The following is a 17,601-nucleotide window of genomic DNA, read 5'->3' on the forward strand; positions in this document are numbered from 1 at the left end:
ATCGGGAGAAGAGAATATAAATCGTTTTATTGTTATTGTTTTAATATTTATTCTTTCTATAGGTTATTTAATTATTAGTCCTAATTTGATTAGAATTTTATTGGGATGGGATGGTTTGGGTTTAGTTTCTTATTGTTTAGTTATTTACTACCAAAATGTGAAATCTTATAGTGCAGGTATGTTAACTGCACTTTCTAATCGTAATGGTAATGTTGCTATTTTAATTTCTATTGCTTGAATATTGAATTTTGGTGGTTGAAATTATATTTATTATTATGATGTTATTTTTAATTCTTTTGAAATAAAGCTTATTACTATTTTAATTGTTTTAGCAGCTATAAAAAAAGAGCTCAAATTCCCTTTTCTTCTTGACTTCCTGCTGCTATGGCTGCTCCTACTCCTTTTTCTGCATGGTTCATTCTTCTACTCTTGTTACTGCTGGGGTTTATTTAATATTTCGTTTCAGAACAATATTAGATACTTATAATTGTGGTTGATTCTTACTTTTAATTGGTTGTATAACTATATTTATGGCTGGTTTAGGGACTAATTTTGAATTTGATTTGAAATAAATTATTGCTCTTTCTACTTTAAGGCAACTTGGTTTAATAATAAGAATTTTATTACAGCCCTTCTCCTCCTTCTTTCACTTCCAGTATTAGCAGGAGCTATTACTATACTATTAACAGACCGAAATCTAAATACATCATTCTTTGGCCCTGCTGGAGGAGGTGACCCAATTCTATATCAACACCAATTTTTATTCTTTGGACACCCAGAAGTTTATATTTTAATTCTACCAAGACTTGGGATTATCTCTCACATTGTATGTCAAGAAAGAGGAAAAATTGAATCATTTGGAACATTGGGTATAATTTATGCTATATTATCAATTGGGATAATAGGATTTATTGTATGTGCACATCACATATTCACAGTAGGAATGGATGTTGACACACGAGCATTCTTTACATCAGCAACAATAATTATTGCTGTACATACAGGAATCTGTTCATCGTGTACCAGCACCGTTATCTACCATAGAACATGTAAGAAGAAGGGTTAATGAAGGCGGTAGTAATCAAAAACTTATATTATTTATCCATGGAAATGCTATATCTGGTGCACCAATTAATAATTGTATGAGTTAATTACCAAATCCACCAATTATGATAGGTATTACTATAAAAAAATATTACAAATGCGTGGGCTGTAATAATAACATAATAAAATTGGTCATCTCCAATTAGAGATCCTGGTTGACCAAGTTCAGCACGAATAAGTATTCTTATTGATGTTCCTACTATTCCTGCTCACACTCCAAATAAGAAGTATAAAGTACCAATATCCTTATGGTTTGTTGAGATTAATCATTTTTGCGGTAAGATGGCTGAATTTTAGGTGGTAGACTGTTAATCTACTTATGAGATATTTCACTCTTACCATGTTTTAGGTCTTATATTCAATTATGATTCTAGACTGCAATTCTAGAGGTGTAAAATTTTACTAAGGCCTAAATGATTATTCTTTTAATTATAACTTTGATGGTTATTAGTTTAATTAACTTAAGTCCTTAGTATAATGAGATTAAGGTTGATGTTGAGATTAATCCTATTGTTGAAATTATTACTGTTATAGGAAGAATTATTATTGATTTTTGAGACTTTATTTTTATAGATCATGAATTTTCTGTGTATGACACAATTAGGGCTGAGAATCTAATATGTATCTAATAATGAAGTGTAATTGTAGTTAATACAACTATAATGGTTATAATATTAGTTATGTTATTTTTTATTAATGATTGTATTACAATTCATTTTGGTTGAAATCCAAGGAATGGTGGTAAACCACCTAGCGATAGCTGAGATAGAAAAATTATGAATTTAATTTCAGTTTTTATATTTCAGGCTGAATAAATGTGGTATATAAAAAATAGATTTATTTGCTTAAATAATAAGACCATAATTTATCTTAATAGTGAGTAAATAATAAAATACAGTTCTCAGATGTGTTCTCTGAATGTTAGGGATCTAATTATTCATCCTAAATGTCTAATTGAGGAATATGCTATAAGTTGGAGTAGAGATGTTTGATTTAAGCCACCTATTGCCCCAATAATAAGACTTAGAATGATAATTGTTCAAATGAAAGTTCATAGTTGAATACAATAAGATAATACCATTATTGGGGCAATTTTTTGTCATGTTATTAGTGTTAAGCAGTTATTTCATCTCGAAGCTCCTATTACTTCTGGAAATCAGAAATGAAAGGGTGCAGCCCCAATCTTTAATAATAATCTAGATCTAATTATTATTGAGGGAATAAATTCTGTTTCTCACCCTATTGGATACTTTATTTGAATCAGCAAAATTGAAAATAATAGTATTGTCGATGCTATTGCTTGGACAATAAAATATTTACTTGATGACTCATTAATTACTATAATTTTATTTATTGTTAGGAGCGGAATAAATGAAAGTAAGTGGGCTCAAGTCCTAATCAAACTCCGAATCAGGAGTTTGGTGAAATGGACAGGATTGTTCCTATCATTAATGTTGATAGGAAGAGAAGTTTTTTGAGTTTTTGGTCATTAAAAAGGAGAGGATTGGTACCTCTATAAATGGGGTATGAACCCATTAGCTTGTATAGCTAACCTTTTTAAATTAAGGTGTATGATGCACGTTAGTTTTTGATACTAAAGGAGGTAATTTTTAATGAAGGTAATTTTTATTTACTTGATTTACTCTATCAAGGTAACCCTTTAATCAGGCACTTCATTTATATTTAATATCTAAATTAAAAATTTTTAAAATTTTTTATGTATTATTTTGGGTATATCTAATTAATTTATCTCGATTCGGATAATTTGAATATATATATATAATTAATAATTTATAATAATATATTACATTTAATTAAATTTAAATACCTATTCTGTTATTTTATTATTATTAAATGATTATTTTAATACATTTATTTACCTAGGATTGTAGCTACTTATGTTTTTAGCTTAAAATAGGTTAATATATTAAAAATTATATAATAATATATAATTTAATATTTAATATTATTTTAATTGGATGTAATAAATATAATTAATGATTTTAAATATAAAATATTAAATTAGTATAAATGATTATATTAATTAAAAAAATATAATTAGATAATTTCGTATAATTAAATTATTTAACTACTTAATATTTAAGTTAATTTAATATAAAGTTAATTATATATCAATAACATATTACATTAAATTACATAATTGTATAAGGTATATTTATTAAATTATTTAATCTTTCTTTACTATTAGTGAAAAGAAAGATTAAATATTAGTTAATATTTCTTTACTATTAGTGAAAAGAAAGTTTAAATAAGAAAGAATATAATACATTTAATGGTATACATGTTCCATATTTATCTTTATTAATATATAATAGAGAAGTTGTTGTGGTCATACAGGGGTGCGTTTATTTTTTTTGTAATTTTTTGTTTTTTTCTGTTAATTATTTGAATCTTTTATTTTTTCCTAATTTTATAAATTTTCAAATTTCTTATTTTTGTTTCCAAAAGTTTTATTCTTGCTTGTTTATTCACTTTTTATTTTGTTATATGAAAGTTTCGTTAAACTAAATGTTCTTTTTGCAGTAATTTGATTTAATTATCAAGTGATATCGGATTTAGCAATTGATTTAGTATCGGCATAATTCGTGCTAGCAACCACGGTTATACGATTGATACAAGTGAACATTATTGGTTAAAACAGTTGTTTATATTTTTAGGGTCAAAATATAGATTTGTAATGTAAAATGTAAAAATTTATTTATAACTCTTTTTATGAATCTATGAAATTGAAATAATAAGCTAGGATTAGATACATTATTATTTTAAATGTATATTATGTTTACCAGGTACTATTAGTTAAGGTCTTTAAACCCAAGGAATTTGGCGGTATTTCATCCCATTCAGACGAACTTACCCCCTTATTGATAATGCACGATTTACTCTACTTAATTTATTTCTTTGTATATCTCCGTTATCAGAGAATCTTTTTAGAGTTATAATTCTCAAGATTTATAGTTATAATATATTTCAGGTGAAGGTGCAGCTTATAGTTAAGAGGAGGTGGGTTACAATAGATTTTCGTTTATAATGGATTTGATAGTGAAATACTGTTAATGAAGGTGGATTTGATAGTAATTTAATTTATTTAATTTAACTGATATTAGCTCTGAGGTGTGTACACATCGCCTGTCGCTCTCATTATTGATTATTCTATTTTATTATTTTAACGTAGCTTCAATTTAGATAAGTCGTAACATAGTAGATGTACTGGAAAGTGTATCAAGGAAGAGTTTCAAGATACAACTTATTAATAAAGTGTTTCATTTACACTGTAAATTATTCTGTGCTAATCAGGATATCTTGATTATTTATTTTATTATATTTATTTTTTGTATGTTTAATTATTTAATACAAACAATTTTGTATAATTTTGTCTTAGCGTATGTTTGTAGAATTGATTTATAGTTAATGTATTTATAGTTAATGTACCATTGTTATTATTAAATTATTTATGGAAATGAGATGTTAATTGTTTCCCAAGATATCTAGTTTCTTTAGAAAAAATTTAATTTTTTGATGTTAATAATTTTTATTTAATTTATTAAGTATAAATATTAACTTTTTTATACTTTAAGGGATAAGCTTTGAATTTAATAACCTATAATTTGTTTTATGAATTATAATAGTAAGCTTTAAACCAGCTATCTTTAAGGTTACATTCTAGTTCATTATGTTTTATTTTGATTTTATAAGTATTTTACGAATTTTATTAAGATTATTGATTTAATTTTAAAATTTTTGTAATAATGATAGAATTAGTATATTTATTTGTATATAATTTTTACCTTGTGAATTTATTATAAGGAACTAGGCAAAATTGATTTCCGCCTGTTTATCAAAAACATGACCTCTTGAAAATACTTTGAGGACTGGCCTGCTCACTTAGCGGATTTTAAAGATCCATGGTATTTTGACTGTGCAAAGGTAGCATATTCATTAGTCTCTTAATTAGTGGTTGGAATGAATGGCTTGACGAGAAATCAACTGTCTCTTAAAAAATTTTTTAATTTAACTTTTGAGTCAAAAGGCTTAAATTTTTCTTTAGGACGAGAAGACCCTATAGAGCTTAACATTTTATTTTATATATAGTTTTTTGTTTGTCTTTCTATATTTAATGATGATGTTTTGTTGGGGTGACATGAAGAATAGATAAACTCTTCATTATTATATCATTTATTTATGTTTGTTGTTTTGATCTGTAATTTATGATCATAAGATTAAGTTACCTTAGGGATAACAGCGTAATTGTTTTTGAGAGCTCATATCGACAAAGCAGATTGCGACCTCGATGTTGGATTAAGAAAGACTTTGGGTTCAGTAGCCCAGTAATTAGGTCTGTTCGACCTTTAAATTCTTACATGATCTGAGTTCAGACCGGCGTGAGCCAGGTCGGTTTCTATCCTAAGAATATTAATTCATATTAGTACGAAAGGACCATATGGTTGAAATATTTTTTAATTTATTGATTAATATTATTTAGATTACTATTTTGACAGATTAATGTGTTGAATTTAGAATTCATTTATGTAGGTTTTTTCTACAAATAGTATTGATACTTTATGATATATTTATGTTTAATTTGAATTTTCTTTTATTAGTTATTTGTGTTGTACTTAGTGTTGGTTTTTTAACTTTATTAGAGCGTAAGGTTTTAGGTTATATCCAAATTCGAAAGGGTCCAAATAAAGTAGGATTTGTAGGAATTCCTCAAGCCTTTAGTGATGCTGTTAAGTTAATTTGTAAGGAGCAGCCAATTCCTATTATATCTAATTATTTACTTTATTATTTTTCTCCTTTTTTAATTTAATAATTTCCTTGGCTGTTTGAGTGATTTTCCCTTACTTAACTTATATATGTTCTTCTTCTTATGGTTTTTGGTTTTTTTTATGTTGTACTGGATTAGGTGTTTATACCATTATAATTGCTGGTTGGTCTTCTAATTCAAATTATTCTTTATTAGGTTCACATCGGTCTGTTGCTCAAACAATTTCATACGAAGTTAGTTTGGCTTTAATTTTGCATCTTTGATTATTTTAATTGGTAGTTTTAACATGTTTGATTTTATAAATTATCAGATTTATTGTTGTTTTATTATTATTTCTTTTCCTTTAGCTTTAGCTTGTTTTGCTTCTTGTTTAGCTGAAACTGATCGTAATCCTTTTGACTTTGCCGAAGGTGAATCTGAGTTAGTTTCAGGTTTTAATATTGAACATGGTGCAGGTGGGTATACTTTAATTTTTTTAGCTGAGTATACTAGAATTGTTTTTATAAGAATATTATTAGCTTCAATTTTTTTGGTGGTGATTTATATTCTTCTAGAATTGCAGTTTAGAATCGTAATTGAATATAAGATCTAAAACATGGTAAGAGAGAAACATCTCATAAGTAGATTTACAGTCTATCACCTAAAATTCAGCCATCTTTCCGCAAAAAAGAATATTCTCAACAAACCATAAGGATATTAGTACTTTATACTTCTTATTTGGTGCGTGAGCAGGAATAGTAGGAACATCAATAAGAATACTTATTCGTGCTGAACTTGGTCAACCAGGATCTCTAATTGGAGATTACCAAATTTATAATGTTATTATTAGAGCCCACGCATTTGTAATAATTTTGTAATAGTTATACCTATTATAATTGGTGGATTTGGTAATTGACTCGTACCATTAATAATTTTTGCACCAGATATAGCATTTCCACGATTAAATAATATAAGTTTTTGATTACTACCACCTTCATTAACACATCTTCTATGGTAGATAACAGTGCTGGTACAGGATGATTAGTTTACCCCCCTCTTGCAGGAGCTATCGCACACGGGGGTGCATCTGTAGACCTAGCTATTTTTTCACTCCACTTAGCAGGTGTATCATCTATTCTTGGTGCAGTAAACTTCTTTACAACAGCAATTAATATACGTTCAGAAAATATAGCTTTAGATCAAACACCTTTATTTGTATGATCTGTAGCTATTACAGTCCTTCTCCTTCTTTCACTTCCAGTATTAGCTGGAGCTATTACTATACTATTAGCAGACCGAATTTAAATACATCTTTCTTTGACCCTGCAGGAGGAGGTGACCCAATTCTATAGCAACACCTACTTTGATTCTTAGGACACCCAGAAGTTTACATTTTAATTCTACCAGGATTTGGGATTATCTCTCACATTGTATGTCATGAAAGAGGAAAAATTGAATCATTTGGAACATTGGGTATAATTTATGCTATATTATCAATTGGGCTAATAGGATTTATTGTATGAGCACATCACTTATTCACAGTAGGAATAGATGTTGACACATGAGCATACTTTACATCAGCAACAATAATTATTGCTGTACCTACAGGAATTAAGGTATTCAGATGATTAGCTACACTGTATGGAACTAAATTCAAATTTAATCCATCATTATTATGAGCTTTAGGATTTATTTTTTTATTCACAATTGGTGGACTAACAGAATTAGTATTAGCAAGTTCATCACTTGATAATCTATTACATGATACATACTATGTAGTAGCCCACTTCCATTATGTATCATCTATAGGAGCAGTATTTGAAATTATAGGAGGAGTTATTAAATGATACCCACTATTTACAGGATTAACTATATATAATACATGATTAAAAATCCAATTTACAATTATATTTATTGGGGTAAACTTAACATTCTTCCCTCAACACTTCTTAGGGCTATCAGGAATAACATGACGAAATTCAGACTATCCAGATGCATATACATCATGAATTGTAGTGTCAAGAATTGGATCTACAATTTCTAATGTAGGAATCATTTTATTCATTGCAATTATATGAGACAGAATGGTTACAAACCGAGCTATCATATTTAGAACTAACATAAGAAGATCAACAGAATGACTACAAATTAACCCGCCTGCAGGACTTAGTTACTCAGAACTACCACTAATTTCTAGATTCTAAAATGGCAGATTAGTGCATTAGATTTAAGCTCTACAAATAAAGGTTTGTTCTTTTATTAGAAAAATTCCTTATTGCAACATGATCAAATTTATCCCTTCATGATGGAGCTTCACCATTAATGGAGCAACTATCATTCTTCAATGATCATACTATGGTCGTATTATTATTAATCACAGTAATTGTAGGATATGCACTGAGTTATATACTATTTATTGCCTATACAAACCGAAACAAACTTCATGGACATTTAATTGAAACAATCTGAACAGCATTACCAGCAATTACGCTAATTTTTATTGCACTTCCATCATTACGACTACTATATTTACTTGATGATTCAGTAGATGCAATAATCACAATTAAAACCATTGGACGACAATGATACTGAAGATACGAATATTCAGACTTTACAAACGTAGGATTTGACACTTATATAACACCAGAACAAGACCTACAAAACGACGGATTTCAACTCCTAGATGTAGATAACCGAACAACTCTACCAATAAATACGGAAGTACGAGTATTAACAAGAGCATCAGACGTTCTACATTCTTCAGCAGTACCTGCGTTAGGGGTTAAAATGGACGCAATGCCAGGTCGACTAAACCAAGGAACATTTACAATAAACTGACCTGGACTGTTCATTGGACAATGCTGAGAAATCTGTGGAGCAAACCACAGATTCATACCAATTGTAATTGAAAGAACCTCAGTAAACTTATTTACCAAGTGATTATCTAAGATAATCTAAGGAGTTAGTTAAAATGTATAACATTAGGGTGTCAATCTAAAATAACTAAATAATTAGTACACCTTGAAATACATCAGATGACTGAAAGTAAGTAATGGTCTCTTAAACCAAAAAATAGTAAATCAATGACTACTTCTGATGGGGAAATTTAATCCAAATCCCTCAAATATCCCCTGTCATATGATTCTCCCTATTCTTTATATTTTAGGCTACATTAATTTTATTTAATCAAATAAACTTTTTCTCATTTAAACCAAATCTTATTAAAAGAGCAGAAAAAAGAATAATTGATAGAAAAAACTTTAATTGAAAAGGATAAACTTATTTTCAACATTTGATCCATCAACTAATATCTTCAATTTATCATTAAATTGAACTAGAACATTCTTAGGATTATTATTAATCCCATCAATGTTTTGACTTACACCATCACGTATTAATATTATTTGAAATAAACTAAACTTAACTTTACACAATATATTTAATGGATCAATATTCAACTTTATCTCAATTTTTATTATAATACTATTTAATAATTTTATAGGATTATTCCCTTACATCTTTACTAGAACAAGACATTTAGCATTAACATTTGCAAACGCTGTACCTATATGATTAAGATTTATGTTATTAGGATGAATTAATCATACCAATCACATATTTACACACCTTGTTCCTCAAGGAACACCGCTTGCATTAATATCATTTATTGTATTAATTGAAACAACTAGAAATGTCATTCGACCAGGTACACTAGCAGTACGACTAGCAGCAAATATAATTGCAGGACACTTACTATTAACATTACTAGGAAATACAGACACATCTATAGCAATAAACTTAATTTCACTAATAAATATTGGCCAAATACTTCTATTAATCCTAGTATCAGCAGTAGCAATAATTCAAGCTTATGTTTTCTCAATCGGATTACGAAGAGCAATAATTTTATTTATTGCATCAGAAGTACTATTCTTTTCTTCATTTTTCTGAGCATTTTTTAGAAGAAGACTAGCACCTACTATCGAAATAGAGACACTATGACACCTAATAGGAATTAAACCTTTAAATCCTATACAAATTCCATTACTTAATACAGCTATTCTTTCGGCATCTGGAGTAACAGTAACATGAGCTCATCATAGGTTAATAGAATCTAATCATACTCAAGCATTACAAGGACTATTCTGTACAGTATTACTAGGACTATACTTTACTATACCTCATTAAAACAGTTGTTTATATTTTTAGGGTTAAAATATAGATTAGTAAGGTGAAATGTTAAAATTTATTTATAACTCTTTTTATGAATCTGTGAAATTAAATAATAAACTAGGATTAAATACCCTACTATTTTAAATGTTAATTATATTTACCAGGGTACTATTAGTTAAGGTTTTTAAACCCAAAGAATTTGGCGGTATCTCATCCCATTCAGAGGAACCTACCGCGTTATTGATAATACACGATTTACTCTACTTAATTTATTTGTTTGTATATCTCCGTTATCAGAGAATCTTTTTAGAGTTATAATTCTCAAGATTTATAATTATAAAATATTTCAGGTCAAGGTGCAGCTTATAGTTAAGAGGAGGTGGGTTACAATAGATTTTTGTTTATAACAGACTTGATGGTGAAATACTGTTAATGATGGTGGATTTGATAGTAATTTAATTTATTTAATATAACTGATATTGGCTCTGAGGTGTGTGCACATTGCCCATCGCTCTCATTATTGATTATTCTATTTTATTATTTTAAGGTAGCTTCAATTTAGATGAGATAAGTCGTAACATAGTAGATGTACTGGAAAGTGTATCTAGGAAGAGTTTCAAGATATAACTTATTAGTAAGGTGTTTCATTCACACAGAAAATTTTTCTGTGCTAATCAGGATATCTTGATTATTTATTTTATTATATTTATTTTTTGTTCGTTTAATTATTTAATAAAATTATTTTGTCTAATTTTGTCTTAGCATATTTTGTAAAATTGATTTTTTGGTTTATAGTTTATTGGTAATGTAATTGTTTTATGAAATATTCTTTTAAATTTCAAAAAGTAGATTTTATTTATTGTACCTTTTGTATCAGGGGTTATCAAAAATTTAGTATTTACTTAACTTGTATTGAATTGGGGTTGATTTATAAATAATTAATAGTTAATTATCATAATTATTATTAAATTATTTATAAAATGAGATGTTAATCGTTTCCCAAGATATCTATTTACTTAAGGAAAAATTTAATTTTTTGAAGTTAATTGTTTTTATTTAATTAAATTAACCCCTTTGGCCTAAATGGAGATATTGAAAAAATTCCATTTCACCCATACCTTACTTTCAAAAATTCTGTTACATTTGTATTAAAAACATCATCATTAATTATATTGTGCTTGATTAAACCTTACCTCCTAGAGGATCCAGATAATTTTGTACCTGCTAACCCATTTGTAACCCCTGTCCATATTCAACCAGAATGATATTTCTTATTTGCATATGCAATTCTACGATCAATCCCTGATAAGCTAGGAGGTGTTATTGCATTATTCTTATCAATTCGAATCTAAATAATTTTTTCATTTTATAACAAAACACTATTCTGAGGTATTCAATTCTATCCTATTAGTCAGATAATATTCTGAATTATAGTAGTTGTTGTATGCTTATTAACATGAATTGGTAAACGACCTGTTGATGAACCTTATATTATAACAGGACAAATCTTAACAATTATCTACTTTACATACTTCTTAATTAATGTTCATGTTGCAAACACATGAGATAAACTAATTAAGGAATAATAAGTTAGTTAGCTTAGGAAAAGCATATGTTTTGAAAACATAAAACTAGAAGTTTAACTCTTCTATTAACTTTTCTTAAAAAGTTTCACTAAATAAATGAAATAAATAAAATCTTTAAACTAACGAAGAAAATAAAGGCAAAAAAAACTTTTTCAAGCTAAGTACCTTAACTTATCATAACTAAAACGTGGTAATGTAACCCGAACTCAAATAAAACCAAAGGACATAACAGCAAGCTTAATAAAAAATATAAAAAAATAAAAATAACAACCTAAAAAAATTAAAGCTAATAATATTCTTATAAAACATAAACACCAGCAAAATAAACCAATAAAGAAGTAAAGACGGAGAATATAAACATTAGTTTTAATAGTTTAAAAAAAACACCGGTCTTGTAAACCAGAAAGAAGTCCATCCCCCACCTTTAAAACTTCAGAGGTGGAAAAGCTTCCATCATCGGTCCCCAAAACCGATATTTTAATAAACCAACCCTTGAAATGATCGAAATAATAATTATGTCACTATCAAACGTAATAAATATTAATTTTATTAAATTAAGACACCCAATATCAATAACGCTTTTCGTTATCCTACGAACTTTTCTAGTTGGACTAATAACAGGAACAATAATGGAAAGATAATGATTATCATATATTTTATTTTTAACGTTTCTTGGTGGTTTTTACTTCAATTTATTTATATTACGAGAATTGCATCAAACGGAATATTTCAACCTAAATCAATTACGATAATTATTACCTTAACAGTATGAGTATTTTTTATATCAACATTAATTATTTTAGATATAACAATTTTTATAGACTTTTTCAAGAATACTGAAACTATAAATATTGATAACTCAATCAATTATCAAGAAATAACAATATCTTTAGAAATACTATATAACACACCAACATTCATTATCACAATATTAATAATAATTTATTTATTTTTAGCACTATTAGCAGTTGTTAAAATCACTAATATTAACCAAGGGCCTATTCGTAAAATAAGATAATTTACTAATGAATAAACCCTTACAATTAAGACATCCTTTAATTAAAATCATTAATAACTCATTAGTTGATTTACCTGCACCAACAAATATTTCAATTTGATGAAATTTTGGGTCATTACTAGGGATATGTTTGGTAATTCAAATTGTAAGTGGACTATTTTTAGCTGTACATTATACATCAAATATTGAAATAGCATTTAGTAGTGTAGTTCACATCTGCCGAGACGTAAATAATGGTTGAATTATTCGAACCTTACATGCAACTGGAGCTTCTATATTTTTTAGAAATATTGCAGTCAGTTTCGACCTGGATGGTTGGTAAATAAAATACCCTTATTCTTATTAATTGAAGCCAAAAAGTGGCATATTACTGTTAATAATATAATTGATCTATAAAGTTCCAATTAAGGAAATGTAAAGCCAATATGAAAGCTGCTAACTTTTTATATTAGCGGTTAAACTCTGTTAACATTTCCAAAATCTATATAGTTTAAATAAAACATTACATTTTCACTGTAATAATAATATATATATATTTATAAATACCTAAAAGTAAGAATACTTCCTTAACAACTTCAGTGTCATGCTCTAATTGTAAGCTATTTAAGTAAACGAAAAATAATACCACCAAATTAAATATTCAAAGAATAGTTAAAAGATAAATCTTAAAATTAGAATCTTATCATCCCTGTGTATAACCAATTAAACAAATAAATAGTCTATATAAACCTTGACCACCAAATAATTCACGTCAACCATAATCAAATGATTTAGATGAATAATAACCTAATTTTAAAGGAATATATCTAATAAACTTAGTTGAAAGAAAGGGTATAAACCATATGGAACCAGCAAATCTGATAAAAGAAAGTATACTTAAAGAAAATAAATTTTGAGAAAAATCAAAATTAGAAATGAGATAACCCAAATAAGCACCTAAAAAAACAACAGTAATAGTTAAAAACTTAAAATAATAAGGAAAGGCAATCACATGAGGAACAGAGAAAATTAATCAAGACAAAAGGCTACCACCAAAAACAGCAACAAACAATATAGCAATTATACCAAACAAAATATAATAACCCGTATCATCAAGAGAAAATCTAGAATAAAAATTATTATCACCAGATATTGAATAATAAAAAAGACGAAAAGAATAAGAAGCAGTTAAACCAGTAGAAAAGAAATAAAGAAAAAAAATCAAACAATTAATTCATCTTAAACAAACCATCTCAAGAATTAAATCCTTTGAATAAAACCCCGCAAAAAAAGGTATAACACAAAAAGACAAACTAGAAACATTAAAGCAAACTGAAGTTAAAGGTATAAAATTAACAATTGAACCAATAAAACGAATATCCTGAGAATCCTTTAAATTATTGAAACTGCACACATAAATAATAACGCCTTAAACAAAGCATGAGCTAATAAATGAAAAAATTCAAGTTTTGGATAACCCATAGGCAAAATTCTTATTATTAAACCAAGTTGTCTTAAAGTAGAAAGAGCAATAATTTTCAGCCCCCAATCCAGCCATAAATATAGTCATACAACCAATTAAAAGTAAGAATCAACCACAATTATAAGTATCTAATATTGGTCTGAAACGAATTAATAAATAAACCCCAGCAGTAACAAGAGTAGAAGAATTAACCAAAGCAGAAACAGGAGTAGGAGCAGCCATAGCAGCAGGAAGTCAAGAAGAAAAGGGAATTTGAGCTCTTTTAGTTATAGCTGCCAAAAAAAACAATATAGTAATATGCTTTATTTCAAAAGAATTAGAAATAAAATCATAATAAAAAATATAATTTCAACCACCTACATTCAATATTCAAGCAATAGAAATTAAAATAGCAACATCACCAATACGATTAGAAAGTGCAGTTAAGATACCTGCACTATAAGATTTCACATTTTGGTAGTAAATAACTAAACAATAAGAAACTAAACCCAAACCATCCCATACTAATAAAATTCAAATCAATTTAGGACTAATAATTAAAAAACCTATAGAAAGAATAAATATTAAAACAATAAGAATAAAAGGATTTATTATCTTTTCTCCAGATGTATAATCCTCTCTATAATGAATAACCAAAGAGGAAAAATATCTAACAAAAGACATAAAAATAAGAGACATTCAATCCAAAATTAAAATCATAACAACCATAGAACCATTTAAATTAAAAATTTCTCATTCACCAAAAACTTTATAATCACTTATTAAATAATAAATACCCAAAATAAAAATTATAGTTCTAGAAGAAAATATGAATTTAAGTGGTTGAAATTAGATTTATTATTATGATTTTATTTCTAATTCTTTTGAAATAAAGATTATTACTATATTAATTGTTTATATTAATTGTTTATATGTCTATATTTTTAGGGTTAAAATATAGATTTGTAAGGTGAAATTTAAAATTTATTTATAACTCTTTTTATGAATCTGTGAAATTTAAATAATAAACTAGGATTAGATACCTTTTTATTTTAAATGTTAATTATATTTACCAGGGTACTATTAGTTAAGGTCTTTAAACCCAAAGAATTTGGCAGTGTCTCATTCCATTCAGAGGGCCCTACCCCAATTATTGATAATACACAATTTACTCTACTTAATTTATTTGTTTGTATATCTGCGTTATCAGAGAATCTTTGTAGAGTTATATTTCTCAAGATTTATAATTATAAAATATTTCAGGTCAAGGTGCAGCTAATAGTTAAGAGGAGGTTGGTCACAATAGATTTTTGTTTATAACGGATTTAATGGTGAAATACTGTTAATGAAGGTGGATTTGATAGTAATTTAATTTATGTAATTTAACTGATATTGGCTCTGAGGTGTGTACTAATCGCCCATCACTCTCATTATTGATTATTCTAATTATTAATTTTAGGTAGCTTCAATTTAGATGAGATAAGTCGTAACATAGTAGATGTACTGGAAAGTGTATCAAGGAAGAGTTTCAAAATATAACTTATTAGTAAAGTGTTTCATTTACACTGATAATTTTTCTGTGCAAATCAGGATATCTTGATTATTTATTTTATTATATTTATTTTTTGTTTGTTTAATTATTTAATATAAATAATTTTGCCTAATTTTTTCTTAGTATATTTTGTAGAATTGATTTTTTAGATTATAGTTTATTCGTAATGTAATTGTTTTATGAAATATTATTTAGAATTGTAAAAAGTAGATTGTATTTATTGTACCTTTTGTATCAGGGTTTGTCAAAATTTTAGTGTATACTTTACTTGTCTCGATTTGGGTTGATTTATAAATAATTTATAGTTGATGAATCTTAATTATTATTAAATTATTTGTAGAAATGAGATGTTAATCGTTTCCCAAGATATCTAGTTTCTTCAGAAAACATTAAATTTTTTGAACTTAATTGTTTTTATTTTATTTTTTAAGTATAAATATTAACTTATTTTTTCTTAAGGGATACACTTTGAAGTTAATAAACTATAATTTGATTTATGAAATATAATAGTAAGCTTTAAACCAGCTATCTTTAAGATTTCGTTTTAGTTCATTATTTTTTATTTTGATTTTATAAGTATTTCAGGTTTTGTATTAAGATTATTGTTTTAATTTTAAAATTTTTGTAATTATGATAGATTTAGTATATTTATTTGAATATAATCTTTGACTTGTGAATTTATTATAAGGAACTAGGCAAAATTGATTTCCACCTGTTTATCAAAAACATGTCCTCTTGAAAATACTTTGAGGTCTCGCCTGCTCACTGACCAGATTTTTAAAGTGCCTTGGTATTTTGACCGTCAAAGGTAGCATAATCATTAGTCTCTTAATTAGTGGCTTGAATGAATGGCTTGACGAGAAATCAACTGTCTCTTAATAAATTTTTGAATTTAACTTTTGAGTCAAAAGGCTTAAATTTTACTTTAGGATGAGAAGACCCTATTGAGCTTAACATTTTACTTTATATATAGTTTTTTGTTTGTCTTTCTGTATTTAATGATGATGTTTTGTTATGGTGACATGAAGAATAAATAAACACTTCATTATTATATCATTTATTTATGTTTGTTGTTTTGATCTGTAATTTATGATCATAAGATTAAGTCACCTTAGGGATAATAGCATAATTGTTTTTGAGAGCTCATATCGACAATGCAGATTGCGACCTCGATGTTGGATTAAGAATAATTTTGGGTGCAGTAGCTCAGTAATTAGGTCTGTCCGAACTTTAAATTCTTACAAGGGCTGTGTTCAGACCGGCGTGAGCCAGGTCGGTTTCTATCCTAAGATTATTAATTCATATTAGTACGAAAGGACCATATGGTTGAAATATTTATTATTTTATTGGTTAATATTAATTAGATTACTATTTTGTCAGATTAATGTGTTGAATTTAGAATTCATTTATGTAGGTTTTTTCTTCAAATAGTATTGATACTTTATGATTTATTTATGTTTATTATGAATTTTCTTTTATTAGTTATTTGCATTTTAATTAGTGTTGCTTTTTTAACTTTATTACAGTGTAAGGTTTTAGGTTATATCCAAATATGAAAGGGTCCAAATAAAGTAGTATTTGTAGGAATTCCTCAACCCTTTAGTGATGCTGTTAAGTTAATTTGTAAGGAGCAGCAAATACCTATTATATCTAATTATTTACTTTATTATTTTTCTCCTGTTTTTAAGTTAATAATTTCCTTGGCTGTTTGAGTGATTTTCCGTTATTTATGTTGTACTAGCTTAGGTGTTTATACCGTTATAATTGCTGGTTGGTCTTCTAATTCAAATTATTCTTTATTAGGTACTCTTCGGTCTGTTGCTCAAACAATTTCATACGAAATTAGTTTGGCTTTAATTTTATCACCCTTGATTATTTTAAGTGGTAGTTTAAAATGTTTGATTTTATAAATTATCAGAGTTATTGTTGATTTATTATTATTTCTTTTCCTTTAGCTTTAGC

General features: G+C 27.0%; 1 long non-coding RNA gene across 1 annotated transcript; it reads left to right on the forward strand.

Moving 5' to 3' along the window:
* Window positions 1-5,036: 5,036 nt before the first annotated feature.
* LOC126471639 (uncharacterized) lies at window positions 5,037-17,007 on the forward strand. The gene is made up of 2 exons (XR_007586361.1): window positions 5,037-5,513; window positions 16,912-17,007. It is a non-coding gene; the product is annotated as an uncharacterized LOC126471639 (long non-coding RNA).
* Window positions 17,008-17,601: the final 594 nt, after the last annotated feature.

This window comes from Schistocerca serialis, chromosome 3 (genome assembly GCF_023864345.2).
Source record: "Schistocerca serialis cubense isolate TAMUIC-IGC-003099 chromosome 3, iqSchSeri2.2, whole genome shotgun sequence".
Lineage (NCBI taxonomy): Eukaryota > Metazoa > Arthropoda > Insecta > Orthoptera > Acrididae > Schistocerca > Schistocerca serialis.